At 44.1% G+C, this 18620-nt stretch overlaps 1 pseudogene; it reads right to left on the minus strand.

Moving 5' to 3' along the window:
- Positions 1-596: 596 nt before the first annotated feature.
- LOC146186725 (uncharacterized) overlaps positions 597-18620 on the minus strand; it is a 93572-nt pseudogene continuing 75548 nt past the window's right edge.

Genomic DNA, 18620 nt, shown 5'->3' on the forward strand with positions numbered 1-18620 from the left:
AGTTTCGGTTGCGTTCGCTGTTATACATGTTTTTTTTGGCAGATAATGTGAAACTCTATGTTGTCAATGTTTCTCGAAGGTCTTCGTTCTTCTCACATTTTCCGCCTTTAACAGCTGATGGTTAAGAGTTGTCCACTGCGTAGACAGTCTAGCCATAGCGGACAAACTACAACGTAAACTACAAATAACTACAAAATACGCCTTCCATTCACGAGTGGCTATGTTTTCGTCTTTTATTTGTCTTCATTTTCACCACCTTCTGCCATAGCAACGCTTGGCACAAAGGACGTGAAGAACAAGACACCTTAAGAGCGGGAGAAGCAGAAGGCAGGGTGATTTAGGAGTTCTTTGCTCGATGCCACAATGTATATGTGGCAAAATACTCAAGAGACCCAAGAACTGAGATTCTGCCGGAGCAGTGCTCTTGTTTGCTGCGGAATGAAAGGGGTAGATGGCTCTTTCTCATTGTTTATTATAAGTGGGGGGGGGGGGGGCGGGTTTACGTTTACGATGGTGCACGCTATTTGGATTGGTAAAACGTTTATTCGGGGCCTGCAGTAGAACGCGCGCTCGCGCGCGCGCTCTCCGGACGGGGCCTACGTCGTCCTCTGGGCACCGGCCGCGCAGCCTGGGTCCCCGCTCGCCGTGACCGGCTCGCTCGTTCCCTGCCGGGCCAGCGCCTTGATGACCTGCTGGATGGCTCAGAGTTGCTCCTCCTGATTGTCGCTCCCTGCGGCTGCTTCCAGTCGCGGCGGGATCCTCCCAGACTTTGCTTCTTCCTGGTACTTGGTACAATTACACAGCATGTGTGCGAAGCCGGCCGTCTCCGTTCGGCAGACTCTGCATTTGTCTGTCAGATGCATCTCGGGATACATTCTATGCATCAGCGACGGACTGGGGAGTGAGCCCGTCTGTAGCTGTCTGAATAAAACGGCTTGCTCTCGACTGAGCCCCGAGCAAGGGGGTGGAAGAGTTCTGCGAGCTAGGCGGAACACTTTGGTTATTTCGTTGCAGTCAGTCATTCTGTCTTTGGTGCTGAAACACAGCAGCCAGTCGACCGAGGCGCGGTCCTTTAGCGCGTGCGCCTCGGCGTGTGCCGTCTCGTTGTGGTTGGCGTTGCAGTCTGACGCCTCACCCGCGTGCGCCGGGAACCACTTGATTCTCACTTGTCTGCTGCCATCGTCGTTTTTGGTTGCCTGCAGTATGCGCACAGCTTCTTTCGCTATCCTGCCTTTGGCGTAAATTCTCACCGCCTGCCTCGAGTCGCATAGCACTGTGTGGAAGTCGCGGTCGGCGATGGCCAGGGCGATGGCCACCTCCTCCGCTTGCTCTACCTTGGTGCATCTCGTGCTGGCGGTCGTGCTAACGGTGCCGGTCGCGTCGACGACGACCGTCGCGAACCCGTGTACCTTGGCATACTCAGCCGCGTCAACGTAGCGTGCGTGTGTGTCGGCCGTGTGCTGGTCCATCAGCGCCTTGGCTCTCGCTGCTCTCCTCCCTTTGATATACTCCGGGTGCATGTTCTTCGGTACCGAGTCCACTCTGATGTTGCGCCTGATCTCATCGGGGACGGGGAGGTGCGTCTGCTCCCTGCCTTGATATTCAATTCCCAGTTTGTCCAGGATTTTCCGGCCGGCCTTGGTCGTAGACAGTTTTTCGAGTTGTGCGGCACGTTGGGCCTCCGCTATCTCCTCCAGCGTGTTGTGCACCCCTAGCTGCAGGAGGCGTTTGGTGCTCGTTGTTTCGAACAGTCCCAGTGCCGTCTTGTAGGCTGTGCGGATTAGTATATCTATCTTGTTTCTCTCGCTCTTGTTCCACTTGTGGTAGGCCGCCACGTACGCTACGTGACATATGACGAACGAGTGGATCAGTCTGATCAGTGTCTCTCTTCCCTCATTCCACTTTTTTTGTTCGTGACTCGTTTGAGTAGTCTCGTGGCGTTCGCCGCTTTCGTATTGAGCCGGTTGACGGTCTCGCCGTTTCTGCCGTGCGTCTCGATAGCCATCCCCAACACTCTATTCTTGTTGCCTCTTGGGATCGCGTTTCCCTGTCTGGTCTTGACTTTGATTGCCTCGTACTCTCTCGGGCTGCTCTTAGGTTTGCGGTGCTTGACGGGCGGGTAGACGAGGAGCTCCGACTTGCTCGGCGAATATCTGAGCCCCGTTCCGTCGAGTTGGTCTTCGATCGCATCAACGGCCGCTTGTAGGGTGGATTCGATGTGGGCATCGCTGCTCGTGAGGCTTTCTATGGATTTGTCGTCGAGGTTCTTAAGCGCCTTGTTGGTGATGCGGTCCAGCCCGGCCGTCGACCTTCTGTTGACGTCCTGCAGTGCCGTGCGAACTTCTTCTACGTCTATATCTCTGTCGAGACGGGCGTTGGGCAGCCCCCCGTGCGGCCCATGGCACTCCGTGGGCGTAGTCGGCAGGTATCGGTCGCTGATGCGTTTCGTCACCTTATCGGCGTCGTGTTTAGTGACTTCTCGATGGATGAGTTTCGCCAGTCGGTACCTTTGGTGTGACTTAGTCTTGGTTTCGTCGAACAGATGCTTCAGCAAGTTCCATGTTTTCCTGTTGTGCATCTGGCCGTCGGCAGCGTTGCATATCTCGTTCCACTGTTGCGCACATAGCGTGCGACAGTGGTCCTCAATTGCTCTGTTGAGTTCTGCGACTTTCTTTCGTAGCCTACAATTAAGGCGTTGTTGTTTCCATCTGTTGAGAATGGACTGCTTGGCCTCGATAAGGTGGGCCAGTCGGCTATCCATTCTGTTCGTTTCGAGGTCTGTTACTTTGTCTTTGGTTGAGTTTCGAACATCTTGGAGGATCTTGTTGGTCGACGCGTCGATGTCGTCGATTTCGGTCTCTTCCGCTTCCTGATTTCTGTTATCTCTGAAAGCGGACCAATCGATCCGCGTATGTTTCCTGACTTTGGTACTGCTCTGCTCCGGTATGAAGACTTCCAATATCATGTGGTCGCTACCGAGGTCCACCCCCGTGTTCCTCCATGTGATCGTGATCGCTTCGTTGTTCTTGACGAACGTGAGGTCGGAGCTGGTATCTCGGGACACGGAGTTGCCAATTCTCGTTGGGTAAGCCCGGACGCTAAAAACTATTCAACCTACCTCTGTGTGGTGTGAGGTGGTGGCGTGTACAGAAATGCGAACGTCATTTATGTCACAGGTCTTACTTATTAGACGAGCAATAAAGTTTTTTTTAGGTATTCAATTTTAGTGTGTAAAAGTAGAAATACACAAGAAAATTCCTGGCCGCTAGTACCAAAGGTTAGTCACGGTTCTAAGTTTTCTTATACGCCTAGATGTTTGAAATATCGAGTGGCAAAATTTCACATTTTAATACTCGCTGCCTTCCTTTCCCGTGTGTCCTTATTAAGAAAATACCAACACTCGCATTTACCATGCATCAAATATAAAGGTCATTCGTGGAGTTTTATTGCAGAATGCATTATTACAATTTCTGCGATAATATATTGCTTAGCGAAGCTATTTTATACGTAAATATACGTAGCTTTTATACGTAGCTAAAATATGCGTAATCCTAACGTATGACAGTGTAAACTACATACGTAGTCAAAAAATTCAAACAAGTGTTCACCTTTGACACTCACGATATATTCACAAACCAATTACACCTCAAAGTAAATAGAAAGTCTGCTTGTCCAGTCAGCTACGAGCTGCTCATTGTTCGCGATCAAAATAATAGGTTTGTCATCATAATCCGTCGCGACATGATACCTGAGTTGGTTTACGATCTACCGGCGAATACTACACCAGTGTATATATCGCGGTTTTGAAAAGCAGTTGCTGTCAATATTAAGAAAAATAAGACTGCATTCTCTCAAATGTATTACCGTACTCTTGTACCTTATTAATCTTATAATTAATATTCAATCTTATTACCGTACTCTGCTCGCCGCATAGACGTTTGCGGGGAAAGTATTTTATTATATAAATAATCGCATGCATATGCATACATGCATACGCTTCATGCACAACCGGAAGCGTATGCGCTCGCACAGCTTATTTTACGGCACGCTTCTCCGTGCCATTCGAAGTATTATGTATACCGCCACAACATTTATGGTTCAGCTGAAGAACGTCGCCTTATTTATTTATTTATTTTATTTATTTATTTACAACGTACTGCAAGCCTCAGTTGAGGCTGTCGCAGGTTTGTAGATTGTATTATAGAACCGAAACAAGCAAAAAGATGGAACAGAAATTGTAGGTGCCCTTCAGGAACAAAACAAAGCAACAAAAAACATCGAACAATTTGGCAGCAGCGGCAGCTCGTGTGACGCACCTCGCCTAACGCTCCTCTGTGATTTCCCAGTTCGTGTTGCTGCAGCTTTCCTGGCCTCTGCATCTGTGTGCCCCTTGGACGTGCGCTGTTCTGGAGGTTGCTACTTCTGGACTGCCGTTTTGAAGTTGGCGCCTTTCTTCACGCAACAAGAAGCTTCTTTACCATTCGTGGCATCCCTGGGCGACAGCGGCGACACATCTTTGCCTTATCGGCTTCGTCTACTGTGGGCGTTTTTTTGCTCACATTTGGCAGCAGCGGCAGCTCGTGTGACTCACCTCGCCTAACGCTCCTCTGTGATTTCTCAGGTTGGTCACTTTTCTTATACCTTCAGTCCAAACCCGCCGCTGCTTCCAAAAAACAAAAATTCTTGTTGATGCATTTCTGCTTTTACCGGTCTAGTTTTTGATATGTCCCGTTGTTGCGCGTGTAGAGGAGTGCTGTCTGAAGAGCACTCACAACTGACATGCTGCGCGTGCGACTTTTCCTTCCCCTCGGGTGCTTGCTCGGGTGTGACTGATGAAACCCTCAAGGGGAAACGAGAATCGTTTAGAAAAACATGGAAGTGTGGGTCTTGCAGACCGAACACAAGTAATGGCGCTATCACAGGGAAAGCCGACCAAGCAGAAGTTAATATACCTACAATTCTGTTAGACATAAACAGAAAGCTTAGCTCTCTCCTTTGCCTCCCTGAAAAAGTGGACGGAATCGAAAAGGCAATTGACTTGCTTTCGGGTGAGTTCGACAAGTTCAAAGAACGACTCGATGCTCAAGAGAAGGAAACAAAAGGACTCAAAGTTCGAGTTACAGTGCTGGAAAGCAACTCTGCTCGGTCTGATTTGACCGAGATCAAGTGTAGTGTCAATGACCTGGAATGGCGTAGTCGGCGTTTAAACCTAGAATTTCATGGTGGTATTCAGAGCGAACAGGAAGACCTACTGGCTAAAATTAATGAAGTGGGGGCCGAGGTTTCTCTTGAACCACTACTGCAACAGGATGTCATGACCATGCATAGACTGCCCGCGAAAATGACATAACTCCCATCATTCTTGTCCGATTTTCTCGTCAGGAGCTAAGGGACAATTGGTTCGCCAAAAGAAGCGCCTTCCGTGATGTAGACAGCTCTGTCTTTGTCAAAAAGAACATGACCAAGTATTCGCGAGACCTCCTTGGAATCGTGAAAGAGCAGGCGAAACGATTTGGCTTCAAATTTGCTTGGCATGTCAATGGCAAAATATTGGTTAGAAGGAAGGAAGGGGACTCCGCCTTTGCCATTCGGAGAGAGAGTGACCTTGCTCTGCTAGCCCAATAACTCGCCGTAAACTGAAAACTAAATATGGAGTATCACGAATTACTACTTCCCCATAAAGTAAACGGTTTCCTCGACCTAAATAATTTCTCTGCCTTACATGTAATGTCCGGTCTCTGCGTAACAAGTTTGATGACTTCTCATATTTTGTTGACAGTCTGCAGCACAATTTTGATGCAATTCTGCTAACTGAAACGTGGGCCGTATGCGATGCTGACTTGGTGAAACTGCCTGGCTATGATCCTTGTTTCCTGAATCGCCCTTCTCGTGGACGGGGTGTTGCCATTTACGTAAAGAACAGTGGCCTTGATAGCGAAGTATTACCTGAGTTCTCTATAATGACTCCTGACTGTGAAATGCTCGCGCTGAAGACTGCGGACAAAATGGTTTCTGTCGTATACAGGCCGCCGTCAGGTGACCCAGATAAGTTCTTAACACATCTCGACAAATTTCTTGATTTTGCAGCTGAAGTTCAATACTCTACTATTATTGGTGGTGACCTCAACATTAATACACTTGCACCTTCTAGTATAAATCGCCATTTGAATCACGCAACTGCTTCCAATGGTTTTACGAATCTTATCACTACACCCACAAGGATAACAACGACGTCAATCAGTACAATTGACCTTTTTATAGTAGACATTGTCTCCCCCGTCATTTCTGCTGGTACTATTGCTTGTGACCTTAGTGACCACTGTGCCATTTTCGTATCCGTGCCACATGGCTGCTCACCAAGTTACGCACAACCAAATAGTTTTGCTTATCAATGTATAACTGATGTGACACTTGCCCGATTTCGCGAATCTGTACGCGTTGCAGATTGGAACTGTGTTTTTGCCTGTTCTTCCGTTGATGAATCTTATGAGCTCTTTTTAAGTACTTTGAAAGACATTTACAATGGGTGTTTTCCCTGCAAAACAAAGAAATCAAACACGAAACTCCGTAAACCTTGGGTGACTCCAACACACGTCAAAATGATGAAACATAAGTCTAGGCTCTTCAAACGCTTTATGTCCACTCGAAACCCTGATCACCTTACAGCTTTCAAAAAACACCGCAACAAGTTAACCAACGAACTGCGAAGATCTAAATATGCCTATCAATCGCGTATCCTCACTAGCAGGGAAGGTCCGAAAGCATTGTGGAAACTTTTAAATTAATCGTTTCTAAACAAGAATAAAAATACGCACCTAGGTCAGCTTGTGATCGATGGCTTGCCCTATTCCCGCTCTTTGCTGGCAGAAAAATTTGACTTTTTCACAAGCTTTAGACCGAGTGGTTCCGCGGCCGAAGCCCTTCGGTATCTCCAAAATACAGGTTTAGAGACTTTTGCGTTTCATTTAACGACCAGCGAGGAAGTTTTTAGCGTTATAATGAACCTAAAAGCTACATGTTGCACCGATTTCGATGGCTTCCAAATTAAACCAGTTAAATTTGTTGCGGATCTCTTAGCACCATGCTTAAGCTACATCTTTAACTTGTCGCTCACATCAGGAATTTTTCCTGCACGAATGAAATATGCACCCGTAACTGTTACTTTCAAAGGAGGTGATTGAAACAAGATGACAAACTATAGGCCAATTTCTATTCTCCGTTTTTTCAAAGGCTCTTGAAAAAGTAATGCTCAAGAGAATCGATGGGTTCTTTCCTAAACATGCCCTAATAAATGCCAGTCAGTTTGGATTTCGAAAGGGCAAGTCCACGGAATCTGCTTTACTCTTGCAAAAGGCAATTATTTTAAATAATATCGAAGCTAAAAGTTGGACCCTTGGTATTTTCATCGACTTTACCAACGCTTTCGACCTACTTAATCACGAAATACTACTCTGTAAACTTGAAAGCTATGGTGTCCGTAGTCTTTCCCTCCAATTCATGCGTTCTTATTTTAACATGCGCCAGCAGGTCGTTTCCGTCGATAATCACAAGTCTAGCTCCCTTTTCACTGAATGTGGTTTCCCGCAAGGTAGCCTTCTTGGACCGTTCCTCTTTAATGTATATGCTAACGACCTTCCGAGCATAGCCTATCATACAAGTTCTATTCAGTACGCTGACGACACAAGTTTTTTTCTTAGGGGATCTTCTGCCGATTAACTAATCAATTGTGCAAACCTGGCTCTTTGTGCTCTCCACAAATGGTCCACAGCTAATGGTTTGGTAGTTAAATCTGACAAGACCAAAGCAGTCTTTTTTCGTCCCCTTAGCCAGGATATTACAGTAAACAGTACTCTGCATCTAGAAAATAACATTATTGAAATTGTAGACAAGTAAAAATCACTCGGTGTTGTATTCGACTCTCGAATGAGGTGGTCTGACCATATAATGTATATTAAAAGCAAGCTCACCAGATCTGTTGGTTTCCTCTCGAGACTGCGCAACGAATTTTCCCCAAAGCATAAGCTCCTTATTTATCACGCTTTAATTCAGTCTCACATAAACTACTGTCACCTCGTTTGGGGTAAACATCCAAAACAAATCTAAACTTCATACTCGGTCTCCAAAAGAAGACAATTAAACTGAGCGCTGGTGCATGCTACACTGCCCATACAGAAACATTATTTCCGAAATATAGGATACATCGTGTGCATGCCATGTTTGAGTATCGTCTACATCACTGCCTTAAATTGTCACCTCAATGCTTAACTGACTTCTTAAAGAATATATCTGGACTTAAGCCTTATGAGAAACCCTTTCACACCAGAAGTAAACAAATATGGGACGTTCCTCGAACGAAGACGTTATACGGTAACCAGAACCTTCGTTTTAATTTACCATGCATATTAAACCATTATAGCATACACAACCCAAACATCTTTACCGCATTAATTAAGGACTTTAAGCTATATTTTATCAATACCGCACTGTCTCTCTGTAGTTTCCGTTCCTTGCCTTAAACATTATTACAAGAATAGTCACTTCATTTTCATTATGTTTTGCCATATTTCGTGCATACTGTTACACTATTGTGCGTCGTTAACTTACTGTGCTGTTTTTTAACTTGCTGTTTCATTTGTATATATGTGCTCTTTCTGTGCTTCATAATTTTCATGTTATATATGTATATCTTCGCCTTAACGTCACACGTCCTGTTGCTCTGCCATTACTGGGCCTCGGGCATCTCTCAACCTATCGCTGTAGCTTTTCGCCCGAGGCCCATTTCCTGTATATTACTGGAAATAATTTTTTTTTTTCAATTTTTTAATCTAGTTACTTAAAACTAGTAAATTAACCGAATGTTAAAATAAAACATACGCATATAGAACATACTGAACAGCACTCACATCAATGACGAGATTCAAATTAACCGTCCTTATGAATCATAAACAACACTGGATGACATTCGCTAGCCTATTCAATTCAAGTGAAGGATTCTGCAACTGAGGCTACCCGTAGTCTATTCTCTATTTTTGCAGGCGGCATCACGTTTCCGCGAGTCACAATCGTCATCAGACAGCCTACGCTTATTGCTAGACAAATGCTTCCCAAGCTGGTTTTCATTTACAACTCTATTATGCTATATTCAGCTAATATTACCCGGTAATATTTCCAATTTGTTGATGACTTAATCCAAATATTAGGTTACCATACCATACCAGTGATCTTGTTTCACTTTTTGTTCGAGCCCCTTCCGTTGTTTTAACGGAAATAAACTGAATTTGAATTTGAACATTAGCTCGAAGACGCAGTCCTTCGTCCTGTTCACTTTTCATAATGCTTACTTAACCCAGCAATAGACAAAAAAGGACCGTTTTTAGATTTGGCTGAGGGCTATTAGTTACAGCTCAAATATAAGCTACCGAAGAAATGTCTTCTAGGTGTGCTTGAGAAGCTTCTTGAGATAGGGACTTCGTGGCAGAAGCGCTAACAATGTCGGGAATTTATGAATGGATATATGTGGAAAGTGTGTACTTAACCAAATAGTACGTCCCCTGGCGAAAACCGCTGCGGTAGCTTTTTCGTTAAGCTTGGGATATATGCTAAAAAAAAGCCTTGGAGTTAATCTGCTTGAGAGCTCGAATTTTCTGTGAGTTCGCAATTGCAAAGTTTTGCTTTCTTTCTTAACCATCCTTCGAAATTGTTTTTTGCTTATTGTGATCTTTCTTCAGCGCTATGCAAGTCTACATAGATATCCTGGATGCTTCTCTGGTTCAGACAGAGGGCAAGTTTCCTTAGCTTCTGAGCGCTGAGAGCACACCCACGTGCATTTGAACATACTTGCGCAAAGGCACATTTAATGAAGTGTTCGGTTCCTGAGGCTGTATGAAAATAAGAGCAAGGAGGGAGGAAAATGGAGCTGAGGGGAACTCATCGCACTTGAAGCAAGCACCTAGAACTACGAAACATTTTCTTTTCAGGCCATCCACTGGAGCATTCTTCGAGAAAAAGATGACGTGGAGTTATTCACCCAGATCATTACCGGGACCCCCACCAAAGAAGAAGAGATAATTATACACGAAGAACAACCCTCATTCGACGATGCTTGTGCGCTTTTGCAGTCAGACACGAGCTTTGAACTAGAACGAGTGGCAAGGGCTATGGGTCTTACCAAAGGGCAGACACTTTTCTTGAGGGAAGCCATTTAAAACGTGAATTCTGGGTTGCAGGAAGCGCCAACTTAAGTCCCACTGTTTGCCACACGGTTGAAAAGTAAATGTACAAACCTCTCAATTAGTATAATATAGGAAAAGGCTAAATGGAAAGCAATGCGTATAAAAGAATGCTGGACCATCTTTCACTGAAGCTGGCTGAATGAACAGGGGTAAGAGCACGCAGTTCTTACGCTCTCCAAAAAATGAACTCTGTGTTCGGTTCGCCGCCGACGCCTTCCGAAAAGCCTCTATGCATCCGCGTGCTTCGTAGCACAGCACAAAGTGAAGGAGGGGCGGATGGGAGGGAGGCAGTTTCGAAGACTGCGACCCTAGACTAAATAATTCCAAAAACTAAACCCCATGTCCAGTTCGCCGCCGACGTCTTCCGAATAGCTTCCATGCATCAGCGTGCTTGGGGGCACAGAATGAAGGAAGGAAGGATGGGAGGCAGGCAGTGTCAAAGCCTGGGATCCTAGACGAATGATTCTGACATCCCGCGGAAAGGGAAATCAAAAACCCTTTATGCCTTCTTCCTTCCCGGACGCTGTTGGCGTCCAGGGCGGCGCCGCTGCAGTAGCGGCCGTTATACTTGTCGTAGCAAGAAGGCGAACCTTCGACACTCACATTTTACTTCTCAGACGAGCCGCTCATGGTGCCCGTCATGTCTGTTATCCCTGGCTAGGGCCGTCAAATCAGCTCACAGCGCCTGATGCGGCCGGCTCAGAGGAGTGTTGTTTTCCTTTCACTCCCTGAGACCCTGCTGTTCCTTTTAGCCCAGCGAATACCTCAAGCACGTCTTGCTCACTTTAGCTTTTTCTCAGACCATTTTCAGTCATCCACAAGTTTCGCGGTCCCTCACGCCGTCACACTCTGCCTTTTTTTCGGTTTCCATTTTGCCCTCTGCAGCATTGGTTCCAAGAAACCTCTTGTTCTTCTAGAGAATCTTCAAGCCATCCCTTCTTTGCTCCATTCCTGAGCTTTGTTTGTCTCTGTTAGTGTAGGGTGTCCCTGCAGCGTGAATACCACAGTAAAGCTGTGCGACTTTCTGTGTGCAAGAAACGCGAGCTCGACATTTATAAAAGCACCTTAGAGCCTTTACATGTTACCCTCTTCGCCACGACTCATCATTTATTAAATGTTTGTCTTGACACCCGGCCCTGATGAAATATATTATGTAGCTGGGTAATAGCTAGCGCCACCACGCATTTCCTGAGGGGAAAAAGCGGGTAGTCTTAGTAACCGTAATGCACTAGTGCACCCTGCTGACGGCTTCTATAGGCAACAATGCGTAGGTGATGACACTGTGGCTGAAATTTCAACCAGCCTCAGGGGTCAAAGCGGCGGCCTTCTCTGATCGTCTTTGCTATAGGCAACTTCAAATCTCCAATACCCAGGATCTGCTCCGGTTTCTAGATCTGATCTACACCAGACGGTGTATGAAATGGGTTTTCTGGTCTCCGCTTGCGCTCTGTTTGAATATTTTCCCGAGACGGCTGATTCAAGGTATTATTTTCCATTTCGTGTGTTCGTTAAAGAGATGAAGCGCTCAGAGTGGGCCAGAAAAATACCTCGAGTTAATGACATTCCCGTGTAAACCAAGAAAAAGCAATGATGATGACCATGGCACGTGTTGCAAATAGAGGGTAACGGATGGTCGCTAATGGTGACAAATTCGGTTTAAATAGAAGAAGAAAGTAGCAGGGCGTGGCAGGTAAATAAGGGGATAAAATTAAGAGGTTCTCAGGGTTCAAATAAATTTCGTTAGCACAGGACCAGGTTAACTGAATTAATATGGGAGATGTATTCGCCCCAAGATGGGTATATTCCGGCTGATGGTAATGTGTTTCATTAAATTTTGAGAATACCTGATTCGTTCCTTGGCTATGGGGATTGTCAGCGTGCGCATAATTTCCGCAACCGAAATTTTCTGTCTTTGGGCATTCTAGCCCTGTGTTGTATGCTTGAATACGCATCATTTATTACTTTTCGGCTAAATGGCCTCAACCAAACTTAATTTTGTTGACCCTTTTCGCCTTTGATGCTCAGGCTTGAACAATATATTTCGTTGAGTAAGCGACTAATAAATATTATCCATCTGCAGGATATTATAATATACTTGAGGTGAAGCATGAAGGTTCTAATGAACCTTAACCTATTTGTTGAAACCGCGTAGTTAGCATGACGGATCCATTCGATATTGTGCGATGACCATTATTCAAGATAGATAGTGTACCGAAATAAGAACACATTAGCTTATAGCTAGCATTTCCGTTGATTTCTGATATACTTTGAAGGCTACGGCTGACAGCAGGATTGTCCTCATTAGTACAAGACCAGCACTTGCTTTACCGCCCAGGTTCCCAATAGAAGTCATTTGCGCACATTACTTTTGCTTGTTATACTCCAGGATACACAGCAAGGTGTTGACACTAAGTTGTAGTGTATTTGTTTGTTTGTTCGTCAAACATGAAGTTGTCTTTAACCTGTATGTCCAGGAACGTTAGTGAAAAAGCGCCGCAGTAAAGGAGATTCGAAATTATCATTTTATAGCTCGATGTGTTTATGAGAACAGCCGTCAATATTGCTTTGTGCAATAGAAATTATTGGACAGCCTCAACAAATAGTGCTACACGTAGATATCAGCCAAAATTAATTTCATCTCCTCTCGAACGCCTCCAGGGCTTTTCATTAAACATAGTACTCGACTGGCAGGGATTTTTCCATAGATTGATCTTTATCGCACTATTTTTAAAGTCAAATTATTTTCTTTCTGCTTAGCGTAAAACAGCGCCAACTTCCACAAAATTAGTGCTTGACATTGCCGCCAGTGAGAAAATTATGCAACGAGAGTACGTGAAAAAGAAATGCAAGTAAAACGCTCTCAAATATTCTATCGATTGCGTCAAGCGCGAGACAAAACGAAAATATTGATTACGCTACGTATTAGCCAAGGAGGCATTCCTGTCACTTTAATGGCCATAAGTACGTAGTCAAATGGAATGTCCTTAAGTTAGAACAAGGCCAAAATGGCGCCTTGAATGATTAGTAGTAGGCGTAGCAGTGTCTTGCACCAAAATATCTTTTTCGAAGAGTTTAAATCCGTGGCTGCAAAGTTGCAAAACACGAAATCGGTTCCCGATTCATTCGAGAACATTACAATGGTGTGATTTTAATGAGATAACACTAACTACACTTTCTTAGAAACTACTGTGCCAATTTCTCTCATGACGTTTCTCGTCATGTATTATAAAAGTTTTCATCGGTTGCGAAATGTCAGCTGGCCTCCTTACTTCCACGAGCCACCGACCAACCAGTGCTCGGTCAGGTGATGTTACCTTTAGATATCAACTTCCACCACCAACCTGAAAGTTTGCTTGGTATGTTGGCAGGATATATCTCGAGCAGGTGGCAGTTGGCAGCCGAAAGTCTGGGGTTTCACAGCGTTAAGTGTGAAGCCGGCAGTACCCACACATTATATTACACAGAAATTTACTTGAGATTAAGGCTAACAATTACAAAGCGATGCAAAGTAGCATTACTATTTAGCTTTTCAGTAGTACTATTATTGCGCCTTTTTCACATGGCCCCACTGCGCCTGAGCACCCTTCTACCTGGAATTATATATCATGAAAACAGATAGATTGCTTCTGTAGCATATACAAAGGTCGCAATATTGGCAGGCATCAATGATGGATTGCGATAGGTTATCCCGAGCTAAAACACCCAGTTAAAAGATGAAAGACGAAAAAAGCATTTTACTTTCGCATTGCAATTGTGTAACAGAGAGCTCATCATAATAGACAAGGAAAATTATGATGTGCGTTTCACGATTCTGAGCGTCATGGCCGATGACGTCACCAGGGGATGACGTCAGAATATTGCGGTATCTCGCGAATCAGTGCAACACTTGTCGTTGCCTGACGGACATTGTCATGGCCGTAAGTATGGGCAATTGAAGGCTTTGGCCTTAAACCTAAGGAAAGCAAATATTATATGGTTTATGAGAGCATTCTCTCTGCATTTGTGTACAAAGAGGATCAAAAAACGTGAACAAGAAGGTGCACAAACGCGCACCATCTTGCCATATGGCTCCACGGGCTTCTATGCTCAGGTCTACCCGGTGCCCATCAGTGATTCATGGGCGATGTCAGCACACGTTAAAGATCCCCAGATGGTCGAAATTACTCCGTAGCCCTCCACTACGGCTTCCCTTTCTCTCTTTCCACTTTCATTCCACCTTCCTCCCTTCCCTTACGGCGCGGTTCAGGTGTCCACAGAACAAGTGTGACAGATACTGCGCCTTTCCCTTCCTGTGAACCAACCAACCTTTCCTCTGGCTTATCTGGGATGAAATGATCGGGACGTATGCCACATGGGCGTATTTTCAGGAACCTAAATGGGCTACAGCGTCCTTTACAGCACAAAAAGTACCTCCATTCATCGAGGATAGATATCTATGCCACTTCCTTGCACGATAGTGTAGACTTGTATGAGCAGCCATTTTTATGATACATAATTTCATCTATAAATTCAGGAGTGCAATAGGCGCAATAAAAGAAATGGAGCAAAAATATAATGAGTGATCTTGTTCAATCGAAATATTTTTGAAGTAATCAATATAAATAATATAGCGAGAGAAACTAGTGAAGCAATAAAAGACACATGAACTCATCACAGTGAATGGCAGTGCGCTCATCGGCATATGCACTTGAGCAGATAAAAAAGTGGGGATGGACATAAAAAATATTAAGCCTTGATCTAAATAGAACCAGTGCGGCAACGGCGGCAGAGTGATGGTGGAAAGAAAATTTCGAGTTAATATTCCTGATGCTGCTTTTATGGCTCCGAGGGAATGTGGCAGCTGCGACCGCACGCACGACACATTGTACGTGCGACAGCTGGTTTCGGCCGACTACCGAATTCGACGAGGCGGCTTGGCGCAATTCATGGCTGCTTATTCTTGGCGATACACTTGATTTTTCGAATGGCTCGCCTGTAAAATCGATGCCAGATTTTATAAATCTCATTTCTGTATTGGAATTATTGAACGCCACGGCCTACGGCTGAGTAGCCGAAGCTCGTTGATCGATATTTCAAAATTAAAATGCACAATTGCGACTATACCAAACAAGAATTAATTTTATCATCTGAATAAATTCAGTCTAAGCTTGCATTTTCAAACAAAAACATTCGAGAGGAATATGCGTGCTTGAGAATTTTAATTTTTGTGAAATAAGAATAACGCGAATAAAATTATTTTAAAGATAAACACGACGTTTCGGAATCGGCTCGGTTGCTTCTTCATTGTGTGACTACAGACTAGGCACAGCTTGGCTTTTTAAGCCCCCCTGTGAACCACCAGGTGGTAAATGCGCGTAAACCATGGATCCACACGAAGACGGATCCCGAAGGAGTGATTAGCATTCCCTCGTGTCTGCTTATAGGGTACCGAATCGAGCAGACGCCTCCCTCGCGGGTTAGTTTCGGTTTCCGGTACAAAAGCTCCGTGGAAGTCTATTTTGTTGTCTTATGCTTCGCAGTGTTCAGCTACAGCGCTGCGCTAACGGTGAATTTGTCAGACGCAAGCTTACATGTTCTGAAAAAGTGTCATACTGCTGGAGTCATCACAATTTTGACCAGTAATAAAAAGCAATGCTTATATATATAATTATAAAAATTTGATTTATTTCCACATCCTGAACCTTCAGTGATTCTATTCGTTTTCCATTTGGCGGGAGAAACGGCCTACTGGCGACTGTAAGTCGAGACAGTTATTTGGCAGCGTTTAAAATAATTGTTTTAGTGCCGCACATAAGCGACATCTGAATATATTGTCAGCAACAACACACAAACTGCCGTACCGACAGCTAGAGAACGTGTGCTGTAGTTCAACAACACAATGGAATACTTTCGCGTGCTTCTTACCAAAATATTTTTGAGCTTGCATTACAAGTTACAAGACACAGCGGCACTAAAGATGTCCTTTATTTTTTATTTCTGACAAGCTCTGCAAAAATATTTTTAACCGTCAAATAATATTACGTGCAAAAGGCGCGTTGACTATGATCGGTGGCCATGGCACATCACCCCAGTAAGTTTACGTTATTTCTCTGGGGCTCCTTTGCCCCTCAGTCTTCTAAACCGTAATGGCTTTTTTCGATCCGTCTGGGTGCGTGCGGGCTGAGCCCATCAAGCATGTGCGAAGGTTTATCGCGTCACGGGACATGTCCTCGATGCGGCAGCGGGTCTAGGTAAGAGGACGCAATTGAAGAACCGGGGGTGCCCAGCGGGAGCCGCGCTAAGTATATTGTCACGCTGTTGGCTGCCGGCGAGCATCACGAAGCATACTGATTTAGGTTGCGGAGCATATGAAGACGGAAGCGGTGCCTCATGAGCCGGGTTTTTTGGGTGAGTTATGGCTACGCAGGGAGAATTGTACTTTGTTCCGCTCGAAGCTTTTTTCAGTGTGGCTCCGCCCTACGCTTAGAAAAAAAGGATGTGCTGAAATGTATTTCAAATGTAATTTTTTTTATTTTATATTTGCTACGCCTAAAATGAAGGACGAGTGCATTATAAATATGGTAAAATACATTTTTGCTCGTGTAGTGTATTTCTAACAAATTAAAAATCTACATTTTAAAGTTAGGCTTTTTTTGTAGGGATGAAAGGTGTTCTAACAATAGACTGACACTGTGCTTTCACAACATTACTAATGCGTTTATGACCTTTTTTGATCATAGCAGAAAGTATAAAAATATTGAGTTGAATTTCTAGCATGCTTAAAATACACTCATAATGTACCAGAATGCACTTTATGAAAAAAAAAATAGACTTAACATGCACCATAGAGTACTAACCAACTCTGATCAAATAAAAATAGTCAAGCATTTTCAGAGCTGGCTAGCAAGAAACAAGAAAAGCTATTATTCATTAATGTCCGAATAAGTGGTTCTTGTCCCCGTTTTCACACCCCTTGCTAAAGAGATTTGAAAGGTTTAGGCGAATTGACATACATGCATTGTGAGGCGGAAGTCTATCTTCATCCATGATAGTAGCTCTGCCAGCCATTACGCGACAAATTATCCGTCTGTGTGCGTACGTGTGGATATTTTATGCCACAAAGCAGGAGCCATAGACATCATCCATGGCGAATGTCACTGTGTCATTAGTTATGAAAATTACGTATCAGAAATTTGTTTCTCAACCGTTCTAGCGCTGCGTTCCGAGTGCTGGCATGCGATTACTGGTTTAAGGTATATAGCCTAGATGTTGTCAACCCATTTTGACGCTGCTGGCGACAAAGATTTGAGCTGAAGGAATAAATTCACATTTTAATAATAAATTTCAGTGTAAACCAATCCCAGAAGAGTACTTAACTCAAATTATTTCGGATGTAAAGACATGCACTCCGAATAGATTCACAATATTCTAAAAACACATATGTATTTTTTTCGATTTCGAAGTATCCTTGAAGTGCACTTTCAGGTCTAGCATTTTCGACAGCTTTTAAAAATACACTTTAATTTTCGAGCAAGAGTTGAAATATAATTCAGACGAACAAATTTTATATTTACCAAAGAAATTTCAACATAATCCCAGCGTGCTGAAAACGCGTATGTATATTTTAACCTTTTTGAAATATGCTTGAAATGAATTTTCATATGCAGGTTTTTCGCCATATTTCAAAAATATATTTAAAATATTGAGTAATAATATTCGGCAAATCTATTATACAATATAAAATGAACGCATTCATCAATACAAATTATATTTGTTATACATTTCAAATATACCGCAGTTTATTCTAATCTTATTACATTAGGCTAAGGGATATCCGCACCCCGCTGTTTTGTCTTGTATCAAATCATTGCCCTGTCGCGAGACCTCACCGCAAGCTTCGCATAGCAGCGGCGTGCAATGTTGCATCTTTGCAAAATGCGTTTCTGTTGACCAGGAATAAACCGCGAGACCCTAGCTCGTGGTCCTATTGTGTAGCTGTCGCGCCCAAACTGATTTCTGCTCGAGCGTAGTTTTGCCTAACGAGCATCCATAATTAATAACAACATTCAATGGTTTCATGCTTAGCCATGTCGGCATAAGCAATGCAGTCTCCCACCTACTACGCTTTCGAGCTGAAGAAGTTAGGGAAAACGGGCACCGAGCTTCGGCCATCGCTAAAGGAATTCTCAATCTACTGTCGTAGCTAATTGAATCAAAGGCATATTTTACAGAGTTGATCGAAGCCGAAAGGATCCAGTGGTTTCCAGCCCCTCGTATCACGATCACCAGATGCAGAAAAATTTACCCGTTCCGAATATGACGAGTATGCCGACAAAAAAGCCTGTCTTTGATTTCCTTCACGAAGTCGACTACTATCAAACGGCAGTGGCAAATAGTAATGAACGTTAG

The sequence above is a fragment of the Amblyomma maculatum genome, chromosome 6, assembly GCF_055883805.1.
Source record: "Amblyomma maculatum isolate TAMU_Amacu chromosome 6, ASM5588380v1, whole genome shotgun sequence".
NCBI classification, from domain to species: Eukaryota; Metazoa; Arthropoda; class Arachnida; order Ixodida; family Ixodidae; genus Amblyomma; species Amblyomma maculatum.